The sequence below is a fragment of the Rousettus aegyptiacus genome, unplaced genomic scaffold (assembly GCF_014176215.1).
Source record: "Rousettus aegyptiacus isolate mRouAeg1 unplaced genomic scaffold, mRouAeg1.p scaffold_m13_p_5, whole genome shotgun sequence".
NCBI lineage: Eukaryota > Metazoa > Chordata > Mammalia > Chiroptera > Pteropodidae > Rousettus > Rousettus aegyptiacus.
In genome coordinates this window covers 98,458,543-98,473,348 of record NW_023416308.1, presented here as the reverse complement: position 1 = coordinate 98,473,348, position 14,806 = coordinate 98,458,543, and the positions used below count along the sequence as shown (strand labels likewise).

The 14,806-nt window shown below is 40.6% G+C and overlaps 1 long non-coding RNA gene and 1 pseudogene across 3 annotated transcripts in view; one reads left to right on the top strand and one right to left on the bottom strand.

Moving 5' to 3' along the window:
- Positions 1 to 3,802, top strand: part of LOC118602859 — a 32,356-nt gene extending 28,554 nt beyond the window's left edge. For all 3 annotated transcript variants that reach the window (XR_004950926.1, XR_004950924.1, XR_004950923.1), the window contains one exon: positions 1,312 to 3,802. This is a non-coding gene — a long non-coding RNA (uncharacterized LOC118602859). The remainder of the gene's footprint in view (positions 1 to 1,311) is intronic.
- An 81-nt stretch (positions 3,803 to 3,883) lies between these two features.
- LOC118603474 lies at positions 3,884 to 4,002 on the bottom strand (annotated as a pseudogene).
- Between the last annotated feature and the right edge of the window lie 10,804 nt (positions 4,003 to 14,806).

Sequence of the window (14,806 nt, the reverse complement as noted above, 5' to 3'; positions counted from 1 at the left end):
GAGAGAACATTGTGCCTGCAATATGGGAGATGAATGGGAGGGAGGAAAATGTTGGAGGCTAGGAGACTGTTGTTATGGTGTCTGTCCCAGAGTAGGTGCTCGGTGTGTGCTGACCGAATAGCTTTGGTGAAAAATGATAATGGTCCAAACCAGTAGAAGGACAAGATGTATGGAAATGGATGAAGATGATAAATTCATGTGACTCTCATGTTTTGGAATGATACACCACATTATATTCAAGATGGCAATTACTTCTAGGGATGGGGAAGGAGCTGTAATCATAGAACAGATCAAAGGGATCAGAGCTCCAGTGGTAATCTTTTATATATTGAACTGGGTATTGGGTGATACTTTACCTCTTGTAAATCTGAAAAATTTCATAGTAAAACTTGTAAAAGATATTTTAGAGGCAGGATAGAAAGGGTTGTGTCTTGAAACTCTCTGCGGTCCCTCCCGGAGATCTTTGTATTTCTACAGAAGACAATTCATTAACACGAAGGACAGAACATCTAATAGAGAATTGTCTAGTTGCAGCATCCTGTAGGTGGGAGGGATATTTACAGGGTAAAGAAGAGTATTTGGGCCCCACCTGCAGTTACACGTACACGATCAGCCCTGACTGCTCTACCCAGTTGCATAAAGGGCTGTGGAGCTCTGAGGAGTGCAAACTGTGCCTACCCTCTGGGACGAATCTCCTTGGCAAGCGAGCTGGTGGTTGCTCTGAGGCCCACCAAGGAGCACGTCAGCAAGCAGCCATTTTAATAGTCACGCCCCTCACCCCCCTGTGCTTGCGTTTCTTCTGTGAATTTCTTGTAATTTTTTTTTTTTTTGAAGCTAAGATGAACATGCTAATCTTTCTCCTCTCTCTGCTTCACATCAACCCTGGTGCACAGCCTTGCATTATTCATGAAGGTTTACATTAGTCAAATGCTTCAAAGTTTCATAAAGTTTCTATTTTGGAGCACACATTCTTTGTAGAGCGGGCACTTAGTGGACAATACGATCCTGTTTTGGAGGTTCTCCAACATTCTTAATTCCCATCTGCTTTATTTGCTGCAGCTGTTTTACTTCTTCCCGAGAGGCCATATCTCAGAATTCTGCAGCACGTAGACTATTTTCAAATAAATGCAAGCACTAGGCAATGCTTTTGGGGTTGAATGAATGCAAAAAGTGTTGAGATAGCCATTTCACTTTGTTTGTCGTCTCTGTTTAGCGACATCCTGTGATGCCCACATATATGACTTTTTTTTTTTTTTGAGAGGCTACTACTTGCTCTTCAGTATCTATTTTCTCTTTTTTCCTTACTTTTAGTCAAGCCAGGTGGAATAAAAACTACATTTCCCAAGTTCCCACAACACTCCCTGAAGTGGCCATGTGACCAAGTTCTTGCCTGTGATTTTAAAGTAGGGGCATGCACACATTTTCTACTGCCTTCCTGCCCCCTGGAGTCCTGCCATGGCTGGAGTTTGGACTATGAGGAGCCATCAATAATGAGCTGAGGACACTAAAGCAATAAGATCAAAGTCACTGAACTCTCCAGCCCTCGGAATGCTTTACCAGCTTTGGACTTCCTAAAAGTGAGAAAACTACCCTTTTGTGTTCTGGGGAGGGTGGAGGGTGAGAGGTAGGGGAATGCCGTGACACACAAACCCAACTAATTCTGACTAATTCACTCTTTAAAAAGACAAAGCCTTCCGAGAGTTTCGTAAGAAACACTTTAACAATTGGACAGCGTCTTACTGGTTTCATATCGAAGGTCATGAGTCGGAAGGATGGATCCCAGGGTGTCAAGTCCTGGAAGTGTAAAGAACTTCCTGCACACTATCAGACCCACTCACTCCACATCTTCTTTAGCCAATACCCATAGCGTTAGCAGTTAGGCGCTAAATCGCCCAGGGATGTTCCCTACTGTACCAGAAGAAAAAAGGAGCGGATCCGGCTAAGCCAAAATAATGATGTCACAGCACCATCACGTTCCAAATGATTGAATGATATTGGATTACTGGTATTTTTCTCACTAGAAAAACACAAGACTGAAAATTGCCAATAATTCCACTACCGAGTTACCATTTTGATGCAAATATGGATGCTTATCTTTTTCATAAATATTGTAGGAGATATGTTTTCATAGTTTGCCTTTACAACCTTTAATAGAATAAATGGTTCCATATAGCATTATAAATTCTCTACAATATAATTTTTAATCATCTTTACTCCAGACCATCAAATGGCTATACTCTAATGACATGTAATCAATGCTTGAGTCTTGAATCAATCTCTTTCTCTCTCTCTCTTTCTCTCTCCCATTATAAATGACACTGGGATGAACATCCTTGTACAAAAATATTTGCACACATTCTGATTTTTTTTATTAGGGTAAATTCCTAGAACTTGAATTCAGGAGGATTTAATCACAGTTGCTGCTACCCACTTTTAAAGATCCATGTTAATGTCAGTGATATTTCACTGTCTCATCTGGTTGGGCCACTCTCAGTCAGGTTTCTAGAACAAAAACCCATTGCCTGATTTATGTTAAACGATAAGAGAATTTGAACGTTTCTTGTTCTGAAATATTCATAGATTTTTGTTTTCATCTTCTACCATTGCAAGCAGTTAAAAACACAGCCCGGAGAAGTGGCATTTTTCTTTCAGAAAATGAATTGGTAATTTATTCAAATGAGGCTGGGTAGTTGTTTTAAATTATTACCTTATGCAAACCTCTAATGAAATGAAGTCAGTTTACATCTTTAAATAACCTTTAATATTTGTACAAGTAAATATCTCCACTTGACGATAATGGAAATTGTCAGAATTTTCATTTTCTCACAGTTTAGCTCACTCACAATGGCTGTCAGACAGCCCAACGATACGACGCAGAGCATTGCTAATCGTTTCAGCAGAAGACAGTATTTCAAAGGTAAGGGAAAGGAGGCGCAGACACTAATGAAGTTTTATTATCAGAACATAGAATTAGGATTGTGACAAGAGACAATGGTGGCAATGACATGTAGTTAGAATGTTAAAGCTAGTGAAATTTCTAGCTGGATCTCAGGGACGGAAATGTTGAAAAGGGTAGACTGATGGATATCCCTAGATGGAAACAGACCAGGTCTCAGCTTGTCCAGCTGGGAGGAAAGCGAAAAATGAAGCAAAACAAACTGAACAACAAACACCAGAAACAAAACACAGATCTAAAGCAATCTATGCTCTGTAAAATAAGCAAGGGTCATGTAAGTATCCTTGACACATCTGAATGAGGAAGTCACTATGGTTGGGTGTGTGTGTTCTCATGAAAAATGAGGTGGGAAAAGCTGGCTCAGATGGATCACAATTCTCCTAAGGATTCCAGGTTTGAAATACTGTCTTATCAGGGATTCGTAATTATTTCTGCAGGAGAGGAGGAAGGGAGGTGAAAAGAAGAGTGTAGGAAAAGAAAGGAGAGGAGGGTCCATCTTCATTCAAACTGGAGCCCACAACTATTGATCTCAATGAGATGGTTATTTCGGAACAGCCCTTGTCATTTACCTTTCATTCATTCATTTCATATGTATTTATTGTCTACTAAGTGTCAGGTATTGCTCTAAACACAGGAGATGCAGTGGTGAATAAGACACCAGGCCCCTAGTCTCACAATTTGCTTGCCTTTGTGAGTTAGAGAATAATTAATCAATAAGAAAATATATCAGATAGCAATATATACTATGCAAAGAATTATAATAAAGCGAGGTGATAGAATGCTTAGGAGGCTATTTTTATATATAGTATGTGGCAGTTTTCTTTTTCTTCTTTTTCTTTTTTTCAGGTGAGGCAATCCTTGGTTGACCTCACAGATTGCAGGGACCTTGTCAGCTTACAATCCCTTCTTTCTATTTTTATTTTTTTATGTCTACAGCACCTGGTCTTCCTAGGTGGTCTTTCATCCAAGTACTAACCAGGCCCAACCCTGCTTAGCTTCTGAGATCAGACAGGATCCGGCTTGTTCAGGGTAGCATGGCCATAGATATGTGGCAGTTTTAAAACAAGTCTGAAAATTCTTTGACACTCCTCCCATTAAGAGATGGAATCTAGGTCCCTTTCCCTTGCACCTGGGCAGCTTTGTGACTGCCTGGAAGAATGAGATGCAGAAGAGTGACACTCCAAGCAGTTTCTGCTGGTTTTTCTTGGAATCCTCACTCTAGGAGTCTTTAGCTGAATGTAAGAAATTCAATTGCTGTGAGGCCACCATGTAGAGAGACAACTCAGAGGGACGAAACAGAGAAAGAGAGAAATGCCTAAGCAGCTAGCTGTGCCAGCTGCCAGCTGTTTGAGTCTTCTCAGCCCAGGCAACACATGTAGGATGAAGTCTTTGAGATGCCAACGACATACAACCACTTGAAAGACCCAGAGTGAGAGTTATCAAGCTAAGGCCCCATCCTCTCAAATAAATTATTATTACTGTTTCAGGGACAGTCTGTTATATAGCAATAGAGAACTGGAACAGAGCAGTCTAGAAGGTTTCTTTAAGGAGATGACATTTGTGCAGAAGGCCTCAGTATCATGAAGGAACCAGGGGAAAAACATTCCAGGCAAAAGGAACAGTGTAAAGCTGCAAAGGCAGAGATAGCTTCAGCCAGTTCAAGGGAAGAAAGAAGACCAAGAAAGCTGAAATCCAACATGATGAAAATGGTATGAGTATTAGCACATAGTAGGTGCTTTAAAAACATAAGCCATTATTAGTAGCATTAAGTGCTTTCTGATGCCTTGTTTCTCCTTAGAACTGAGCTCTCTGAATTAGAGTTTTTGACCTTAACAAAACTTTGCTTTTGGGGGTAAAGTGCAGACTCACACAAATAATATATTAGGATGATGCCAAGTGTAGTTACAGTCACCTTCCAAGTTTAATATGGAGACACTGGTATAGCTTGAACCCATTTTCTATCCTGTCTCAGTGACATAGTTGGAGGTAAAGAAACTTTCCCAAACCTCACCTCCTCTCACTGAGATTCAGGGTAAAAAGAAGGTGAATGTTTGGGTACAGCAATTTTCCTCAAATAGAAGAGGATTGAACACTTTCTTGTTTTAAAAGTACCAATTCCTTAGATTAAGGAGATGGGTCATAAATCAAAACAATAGTATGTGGATATAGATTTCAAAGACTGCAAACAGATGTATGAATGGCTTTGACCTGTCAAATCACTTGGTCTTAAAAGGTTGTTTTATAGTCTCAGTCTTCGTTAAACTGATACCTTATCTGTGGTTAATGTGTAATATATGAAATACAATTTTAAATGACATTATCAGAAAGTGAAGGGAAGCAATCTGAATTTGCAATTTGTGGCACTTACAAATGTCCTCTAACTTGTAGACAATGAGTGATGCATAGAATACTGCTCCCAATACAAGACAGAGGTTGCTTTCAAGGAACTGGACAGAGAAGAGATGGAAGATAGTGAGTCATTCAATATTTTTGTCCAGAGAAAGCCAAGACAGGAGTAAAGAGCTATAGCTGTGCTACATTCTTCAAGCAAATAGAAGAGTCCATAGCATGTGTCTAGAGCCTCCAATTCCTTTGCACATGCAAACTGCTGACTCTTAGTGCTGTCTGCAAATATCAGAGCTTTTTGGATGCAAGAGACTCAAACTCAGTCTAAATTGGCTTATGCAAAAAAAGTGGATTCATTAGTTCATAGACTCAACCTGTGGAAAAAGTAGTGTTTCTACGCTCAGGGAAGCTGGAATCCAGGAACTCCAGAGCTGGGAGGACATCCTCCAGGAAAGTCTCCCTTCCTCCCTTTTCTGCTTCTCCCTGCACATTGTCTTTACTCGCTAGACCAGATTCTTCATGTGACAGGAGTCATGACCTTGGGCTCCTCCAGGTTTAGATCCTTCTAGCTTGCTACCAAAGATAAAATAGAACTGTTTCCCCAGATTATATTTGGAAAAGTCCCCAAGAATATACTCTGATTGGCCTTGAGTCACTTGGCCACCTTCTTTGGTCAATTATTGCCACTGAACAGTGAAAGGTTATGACTGGCACAAGAAGAGCAAGATCTATTATTAGAAGAGGTTAGGCAGGTGAGGGATGTTGGACACACAAAAAATCGTAGCATCTTCTTCCCAAAGGGAAAGGATTTGGCATTTTCTGAGATCAGGGCTCAAATCTGCAAGCTCCCCTGTCACCTCTCTCCATGTCACTTCTCTTCACTACCCTAGTCTTAGGACTTACCTGCTGGTGAAGCAGAATAGGTATGGTTTCTATAGTTCAGCTTCTTCAAGATACAAATTTCCCCTTGTAAAGTGCTTACACTTCAAGAACACAGATTTCACTGAATCATTTTTTTCTCAGATGGAAGAGACTGCTTAGCCCAATGCCGTTATTTTATACATGTGATGGGATTCAAGCATTCACGTATAACAACCCACAGATGTGTGGGAAGGTGAAGAAGAGAGAGACGGAGCAGCTGTCATGCTGAGTTGGCTCTGCTGGAAAAAAAAAAAAAATGAGTGGAGAGATGCATTAGGACACTGGCCAGAGTTCTCTCCCTTGATGGCCCTTCCAGAGCCTTAAGGAAAATGTATATTACTTGTTAAGATATTTCATCAGAGTTAGATTTGTGTTTAAATATATCACAATGTTAAAGTGATCGGAAGGAGCCTAATTAGAGCATCCATAGTGTTTTGTGCTCACCCTCCATCCCACCATTCCCTGGCCCTCAGCAGCAGTAGCCGCCACCTACACACACGTATTAGAGACCGATTTTTAGACCAAAATGGAGGCTGCCACATAAAACATACACATACATCCGTATGTGCTTCTGAGCGCCCCTGGCCACAGCTGTTTGCTATGCTAGTGCAAATAAAGGGAAGTAGTAGGAAAAAAGTAGAAGCAAGGGAGGCAGCAAAATTTAAGTTGGAAGGACAGGGAACTATACACCAGAAGAAAATAATAAGGAAAGAAAGAAAGGTAGAGGAGAATAAAGAGCCTCTTTCAGCTGTGAGTTTTAGACAGAGTTTTTTGGGATATTTAAGGGAAGGGAAGGACTTCGAGAACCTTTCTATATAGGTAGGAAGTAGAAAGAGAGAGGAAGATGCATAATAATTTCAGAAGATTTTGTTGTGCAGTTTTATTGTAATCCTCATCACTCCTAGGTATATACTCAAGAGAATTGAAAACATGTGTTCATATAAATCTTGTACATGAACGTTCGTGGCAGCATTATTCATAATAGACAAAAAATGGAAACAACCCAAGTGTCCACTAACTGATGAATGGATAAATAAGATTGGTATGTCCATACAACGAAATATTATTTAGTCATAAAAAGAAATAAAGTACTGATACATGCTACAACATGAACGAACCTTGAGAACATTATGTGACGTGAAAGAAGCCGGTCATAAAAGGGCATGAATTATATGATCCCATTTATATGAAATGTCCAGAATAGGCAAATTTTTAGGGACAGAAATCAGATTTGTGGTTGCCTAGGGTTATGAAAGCTGGGAAATTACTGCTAAGAGGTTCAAGGCTTATTTTGGGGTGATGAAATGTTCTAAAATTGATCGTGGTGATGGTTGCACAATTCTGTGAATATGCTAAAAGCCATTGAATGGTACACATCAAGTGGGTGAGTTGTATGGTCTGCGAATAATATCTCAATAAAACTTTACAACAACAACAAAACCTAAATAACAACGAAAGAACCAGATTGACATGTGGGGGTGGAAAAGAAATTAGTCCAGAATCAGTCAGTGTAGTTGTCTAATTGCAGCGGGTTTGAGTGAGCAGACAATCTCTTTAAATTGCAGGGTTAGTACAAAAATGACTCGTGTGCTCAAGGCTTGTGTGGTTTTGTGGCTTGCTGTGGTTCTGGTTGCTGTTATAAAGCCACAATGTGGTGGCCCAAACTGAGATAGCTACCAATCAAAAAAGCCAGCAGCACACACATCCTGGAATTGTCTTCCCTTGCAAATTGTACATTTTATTCTCGATGACCAGTCGTTTCATAAAATTCAGGGCAATACTACTTCAAAACCACATTTTTTCTGGTGCTGGTGGTGATAATGGAGTGGAATTCAAATCATTTTTTTTCTGTCCAGATTCAAAACAAGTCATCTAGGGTGCTTTTGGATTCCATTCATACTAGAGACTGATTTTTAGACCAAAATATGAGACCATCACATAAAATGTTCATGGCAAGAATAAAACGAATTCTGTCACTGGTGTGCATTTGGCAAGTAAAGCAATGTAGCATCTGGCTTCCAAGTTAAAATCTTGAATGTGCACTAGGAATTGTTACTCTCCTCCCCCATCTCTCTGATTAAGTGATATTGTCAATAGATTGGATAATAGTGTACAAATAAGAGGTCTAGTTATATTAACTACCAAATGGAAATGACTTCTTTTCTCCTTATAAAACAACAGAATTTCTCTTCTTAGCTGGAAGATTGGTACTGTTTTTAATTGTTAGGGGGCAAGTGTTAATGTTTATCACTAATATGAAATGTAACAAATATAAAAATCTATAGCCGTATGTATATGTATGATAGTTAGCTCATTTAAATGAGTTCTATATTTCTAGCCCCTAGAAAAGGCACTGACTGGGAGAGAATGTATACATGACTCAGCTGCATAAATGCTATGTGAACCTCAGCAGGTTCCTTAAGTTTTCTGAGGTTTGGTTACCTTGGCTCTCGAATGAAGATCATAATTCTTGACCCACTGTCCTAGATATGTGTGTTATTGTTTGTCCTGTCCAAAAGCCCAGCTAGCCAGTGATACATGAGATGCTATTTTTTTTAATATGGAAGCATTCAGACAACCAGATTATATTTTCCAGAAATTTGAACTAATGGACACAGATGGTGGTTGGTGGTGTGTAGTGGAGCTGAGGAGTCATGATGGCTGCCATGTGGGACCATGCATGAAATGAGGAAGGAGGGGAACTGGTCAAGACAGATAAAAGTATGGGCAGAAACCCTTAAAGAAATGGATGAGGGAGACCCTGTGGCCACTGGAGGCAAAGCAGCCTTTCATCTCGGCTTTCCCATTTCGGTTCTCAGCTTTCTCATACTTTGACGGCTGTCCTTGGATTCCTTGAGTCTCTAAATGTCTATGCTGAGCTTCCCTTCTATTTACTTTGATCAAGTTTGAATGTGTTTCTGTTTCTTGTAAAAAAAAAAAACGGGGGGTGGGGGCTGGGGAGAGGAGAGTGTATAGTGTAGCCTTATTTAAAACATCTTCCCTGCTACCTTAGATGATTAGATCAAGGATCAAGTGACTTCCCCTGATTGAATGTGAGCAGGAGCCATGGCTTTTTAACACTTATGTTACTAAAATATTTGCTTAATTGAACTGAAATTGGTAATGTGTATGAAGATACTTCGAAAACTGCAAAGCACAATGCTGATGGAGAGCGTAACGGATTACTAATATTCAGATTAAAATTTTATGAAATCTCCATTTGTCATTTTTTTTGTATCTGCCACAATGAATAAAGCCAAAAGAAATGGCTCAAATATATAGAAATTGGATGAATTTTCACTTCTTCATCGAAGCAGTTTTAACTTCAATCCCCTTCTAAAGTAAAGGAAGACCGACGGGAGTTCTCTTCAGCCAATAAGCAGGGTAGTTCCCGACTGGAGCTCGCATTCAGGTCTCTGTAGGCAGGAAGCACGCTTGTTCCTTTTGAAAACTTTCTAACATGGAGCTGTCTGGGTCTAGGAAAAGACCAGAATTTCCATCTCAGCTAAATTCCTGGCTTCTCTGCTAGAGATGAGCTACAAGAGGAAGTGAAGGGTTGAGTTTATCAGCTTCACAAGTCTCCATTTAGTGCAAATGGGCATTACGACAAAACTAAACCCCCTGCTATTGAAGAAGTGCTTTCAGGGGTGCCCAATTGTCCAGGTCGTCTCTGTTGGCTACCTTCACTCCACTTACCTGCCTAACCTCCAGGCTATGTGTTAAACTATGAAGAAAAAGAGAAGATTCCACCATTAAAGAATTAAAGGAAGACTGAAGACGCACAACAATGCGAACTAGTCTCTTCATTGTGTGGCTACCTACCATGTCCAAACTTGTAGCGGTTCTCATTCTGGGGGAGAAGAAATCCTAGATGCCGGGATCTCACAAAGAGCACGTATACATGCGCGTTGGTTCCTAGGAGCTGACTGACCCTGAGTGCTGTCTTTGGTCCCCTTGAGGCTCACACTGCTCCGTGCTGGCCTTAGCACAGTCCAGTCCCACCTCCTTGTCACCTCCACATTTCATAAGGTGAACACACTTATCAGCTAGGATGGAGAGGAGGCACTGCCTTTAAAATGTCCACAAACAACCTCTCCCGATTCCTGACACAACCTTCTGGGTTTTAATTATTCCCCGAAAGTGAGAGCCATCCCGGGATCCTTCGGTGACATTTTCCCGTTTCCTGTCGACTCCACTTATGAGAAACAAATGGGCTGGCTGGCCTCCCTCTAGATTGAGTTTTTCATGAAGTCATTACTTCTGTCACGGGGAGTATTTTCAAATTGAAAAATCTGAAACAATAAATGATGGTGAAGCAGTTAATAACTGTTAAGAAATCACATTTGGAAAATTGCATTTAAGCAATAACCTTTCTCCCTGTAATTAAATGACAGAAAGGTCCTGGTTTTAATTAAGTCAGCAATTTATAGTTATGAAGCTATACTTCACTATGCAGATTAGCAAATGATAGGTCACAGAACACCCTGAGTGCATTTTGAGTGGGCCTGATATGGTAATTACTCCACTGTTCAGTGGTGACCACATTGAACCGTATCTCTAGATGAAACAATTTTCTTTTCCTTGCTCCATGATGTATAACTAGGATGAGTAAATGTACCACGAGCACTGCCTTGCGCATCTTTAAATTAAAATGGATTTTAAATGAGGGGGCATGAGCGGAGGGAGCGTGTTTGAAGAACAGCACCAGGAGCGAATGGGCCACTAGTCAATGCCTGCGAGTAGAGAATATATCATTGTTTTACAGGGTTTTCTATCTTGTGCCTGAGTGTTTGCTGCAGATTTATGAGGAAGTAAAATGCTAATGTTAGTGTATTTATAAACATATTATGGGGATTTCATCTATAATTTATTTGCCAGCCCTCTCTTTGCCTCCTTGGAAAGGAAAATGAAATGCTATGTTGGCCAGCCAAAAGGGTCATTAATATAGCTTTCACATTTTATTTAACTAACCCCCAGCTCATATTACACATTGATGATCACACTGAGATGTTTTTGAAATGCTTATTGTGTCTCCTGTCTGCCCAGACCTCAGCTCTGCAGACTTCTAGCAGTTGTCAAATGGCATCTGATAACCTAGTGGGAATCCGCTAATGGGAGATTGTTGGGGGAAGCAGGGGCAGCACTTGGAGGAAAGAAAAAAATCTAACTTTTGAAATTAATGTGTTTTTTTTTCACTTCTCTTAAAGTTTCACAAACATTCGAACTCTTAGGAATGACTTGTTTTCAAGTGTTTGATTTCTTCTTCAAACCCCATATTTTCCTGCCTCTCTTCATTAGCGTGTATCTCCACCCAAACACGAGGAGAATGTAGGCTGCAAAGGAAGAAATTAGAGCATCAAAACAAGCATCAAAAGGCAAGCACATCCCACGTGGCTGAGGGGGCTGGGGCGGCGGAAAGACCTCTCATCCAGAACGTTTATGTGAGGGCAGCCTGTCTCTTGGACAGGAACACTGGCTGTTCTGTTTATCGACTCTGATGTTACTCCCTCTGTCCTCGCTGCCACACACACAAGTAAAGAGGTGAAATGAATCAGATCTGATGTAAGCTGACCAATAAATCACTGACTGCGTCACAACTAATAGTGATTCACTAATACTGAATCCTCGTAACAATGAATCAGGGGCAAACTAAGAGTCTCCTAAGTCAAGAGTTTCTTATTTGGGCTTTTTGGAACCCTAGAAGAGATATCAAAATTATTGTTATCCAAGAAAAAATATCTCTATTATATTTAAAAGGAAAAAAATCATTATAGCATTTTAAAGAATCATGTCATGCACATTTAATTCAAATGTCGGCTACATGGATATCTCCAAGTCATCCAGCCTGCTGGATACATGCTGGCCTTTGATCTTTTTTTTTTTTTTTTTTGCCTCCAACCCTTATCCAACACATGGAGTGAAACATAGAGTTTTTCTCAACATCTTAGTGGTGATTCTTGGGGTGGCTCAGATTTTCCGTGGTCAGCCCTGAACTGAATTCCTGTTTTTGCTGAATCGCACCGCTCCTCTCTGTTGTTTTGCCTTCCTTGCATGCCCACCACTCCTTTTCTGCTCCGAGTCATCTCACTTAGCATCACTTTCAATTTCGTTCTTCCCCAGAGTACTGGTGGCCCAGCGCTTGTGGGGCAGCAAGTACCTCTTGAAGCTTTGAAGCAATAGAGGGAATGACTTCACAGCTCAGCCAGTAACTGAAAATGGAACTTGAGACGTTGTTCTTAGGAGCACTGTGTGTGTTCTCAAAACTGAGACGTTCTTGAAGGAGACTCTACTTCTACTGCCGCGTTGATCTCAATCTCCCTTCCCTTATCCTCTTGCTCCTAACTCTCAACTCCTGTTTATTACTGAGACCACGTTCTGTGGTTCTCTTTGTCCTCCTTCCTAATACACTCTTGCTATGCCTGGGGATCCTCACTCTCAAGACCTAACTACCTCTCTCTTCCTGAGAGGAATTCTGCTCTTGTCTGTAAAACTACCATGTTTATTTCCTCTCGCCCATGTAGAGGTGATAAAGCTGTACCTCTAAGGGGTAGCCCTCCAAAAGGAAAGTGCCTGGGCATCTTGGGAAAAGGTAGTGGGGGCTGAGACTCTGCCCAGCTCCCTCGGTTTCAATGGCACTCTTGAGTCTCTTAGTGTTATTAGTCACGGTCTTCTTTGGAAGACCATTCATTCTTCAGTTGTTTACTTCCTGTATCTCAGATCTAAGAAACCAGTTGCCCTCTGAACTTGGAGGTGTCCTTGAATCCTCAGCCTGATACATGTGTCAAAATTATGTCTGGCCCCTGGCACCAGTTTAGGGGGCAATTTGGAAAGAATCTCCAGTCAAAAGAGGAAGAAAGAGCTGGCCAGAACTTCCTTTGGATTGATTCATGTAAGCGGAGGCTCACCACAGGCCAGATTCCCAAGGCTGCTGCTCTGCTGGGCTGGGTGGAGAGCAGTGGAGAGCAATGGAGGAGGAGACAAGGAGTCATCCTTGCTTGTGCATCCTTGCATGTGGTTTCAAAAACAAGTCCCCTTTATTTACAAAATTAAGTAAAACTGTCCATGTCCAGTCTGGCTGGAGATATGTTTCTTTTTCAACTGCTCTTTACAATCTTTTCTTGAAAATTTTCCCACAACTGGGTCACCTGACATAATAGGGAAGATGTCTGTGGCTGAATTTCCAAGTTAATAGAGATACAAACATCCTCCTTAAAGATGTGATGTGTTTTCAACCAGAATTAAAATATAGATTTCATGCAAAACGGTGAGCCTGGGATGAAGAGTTACCACTTGTCTTTCTCAGGTATTCATCCATATAGCTACCTTTCATTGCCTAAACACCTGTCACTCACTATGCACTGTGCTGGGCAAGAGGAATACGGGAAGGTATAAAACCAGTCCTCACCAGGGAATTCCCCACCTTCCCCACCCCCACAGTCAGGATGGGGTTGGGGAGAAGTAGAAAAGTAGCAGACACAGAAACATTATTATATCAAAGAACTTACGAGCAAGACTTGGAGTCAGGTGCTTGGAGATCAAAGTCTACTTCTAGCATTTATTGGCTGTATGACCTTGGGCATATCACTTAACCATGGTTTGCTTCAACTTCTTAATCATTAAAATAGAGATAATAATAGTATCTACCTTGTAATGTCATTAGAAAGACCAAATGAGATAATAAATATAAAATTCATGGTGCACATCGAATCCTCAAATATTAGATATTGTAACGGCATGCAATTTATTTAATAAGGAGATGCACAAAACATTATATTCGAGTACAGAGGAGGATAAACACCTAATTCAACCTGGAGGAATCAGAGAAGCCTTTTTAAAGATCCTTATGTAAGTTTAAATTTAATGGTTGCTCAAGTAGTTCATTCAGTTAAAGAGTGATGAGCTAAGTATTCATGAAAAAAGTGGGCAAACCTGAGTTTTATCCTGGGATTCCAATCCTGAGTGATCAGTCAACAAATTTCAACTCACTTAAACCTTATTGACAATGATTGGAGTTAAAGATAACATCTTGGGGAAGGGAAAGCAAGGTTCTTGGTACTGGTCACTGGCAAGAAACCATTATCAGTACTTCTCCCTTTCATTATATTGCAACAGGTGGTTCCTAAAACCTCCTCTAATGCCAAATTCCATAGTTCCATCAGGTGGATAAATTCTTAGCCTTCAGGGCCACAAAGCATCTCTCTTGCCCTTGATCATGGAAAGGCAAGAAAACAGGACTTCCTGTAGTGTGCATTGATGCAGGAACTCTGCCAAAAGAGTTGCCAAGGCAAACAGAAGTTTAACTTCCTGATCTTCTTGAATACTCCAGTGAATTATTATCAAGTGGAAATGCGTGTAATTAAGGTGGGCGGAAGGCGGGAATTGAATTATGATAAAACTCATGCCTGCTGATGTGTTTGATGACAGAGGAGAAAATCATAAAGGGAAAGATGATGAATTTCTGTCTTTGGGAATAACTGACTTAGAATCAATGTAATGAAAAATTGTCAAGTGAACACAGAATGGCACAGGGGAAGGATAAGTTTCTGATGGAAATATATTAGCTCACAGCAGAGCCACACTTTC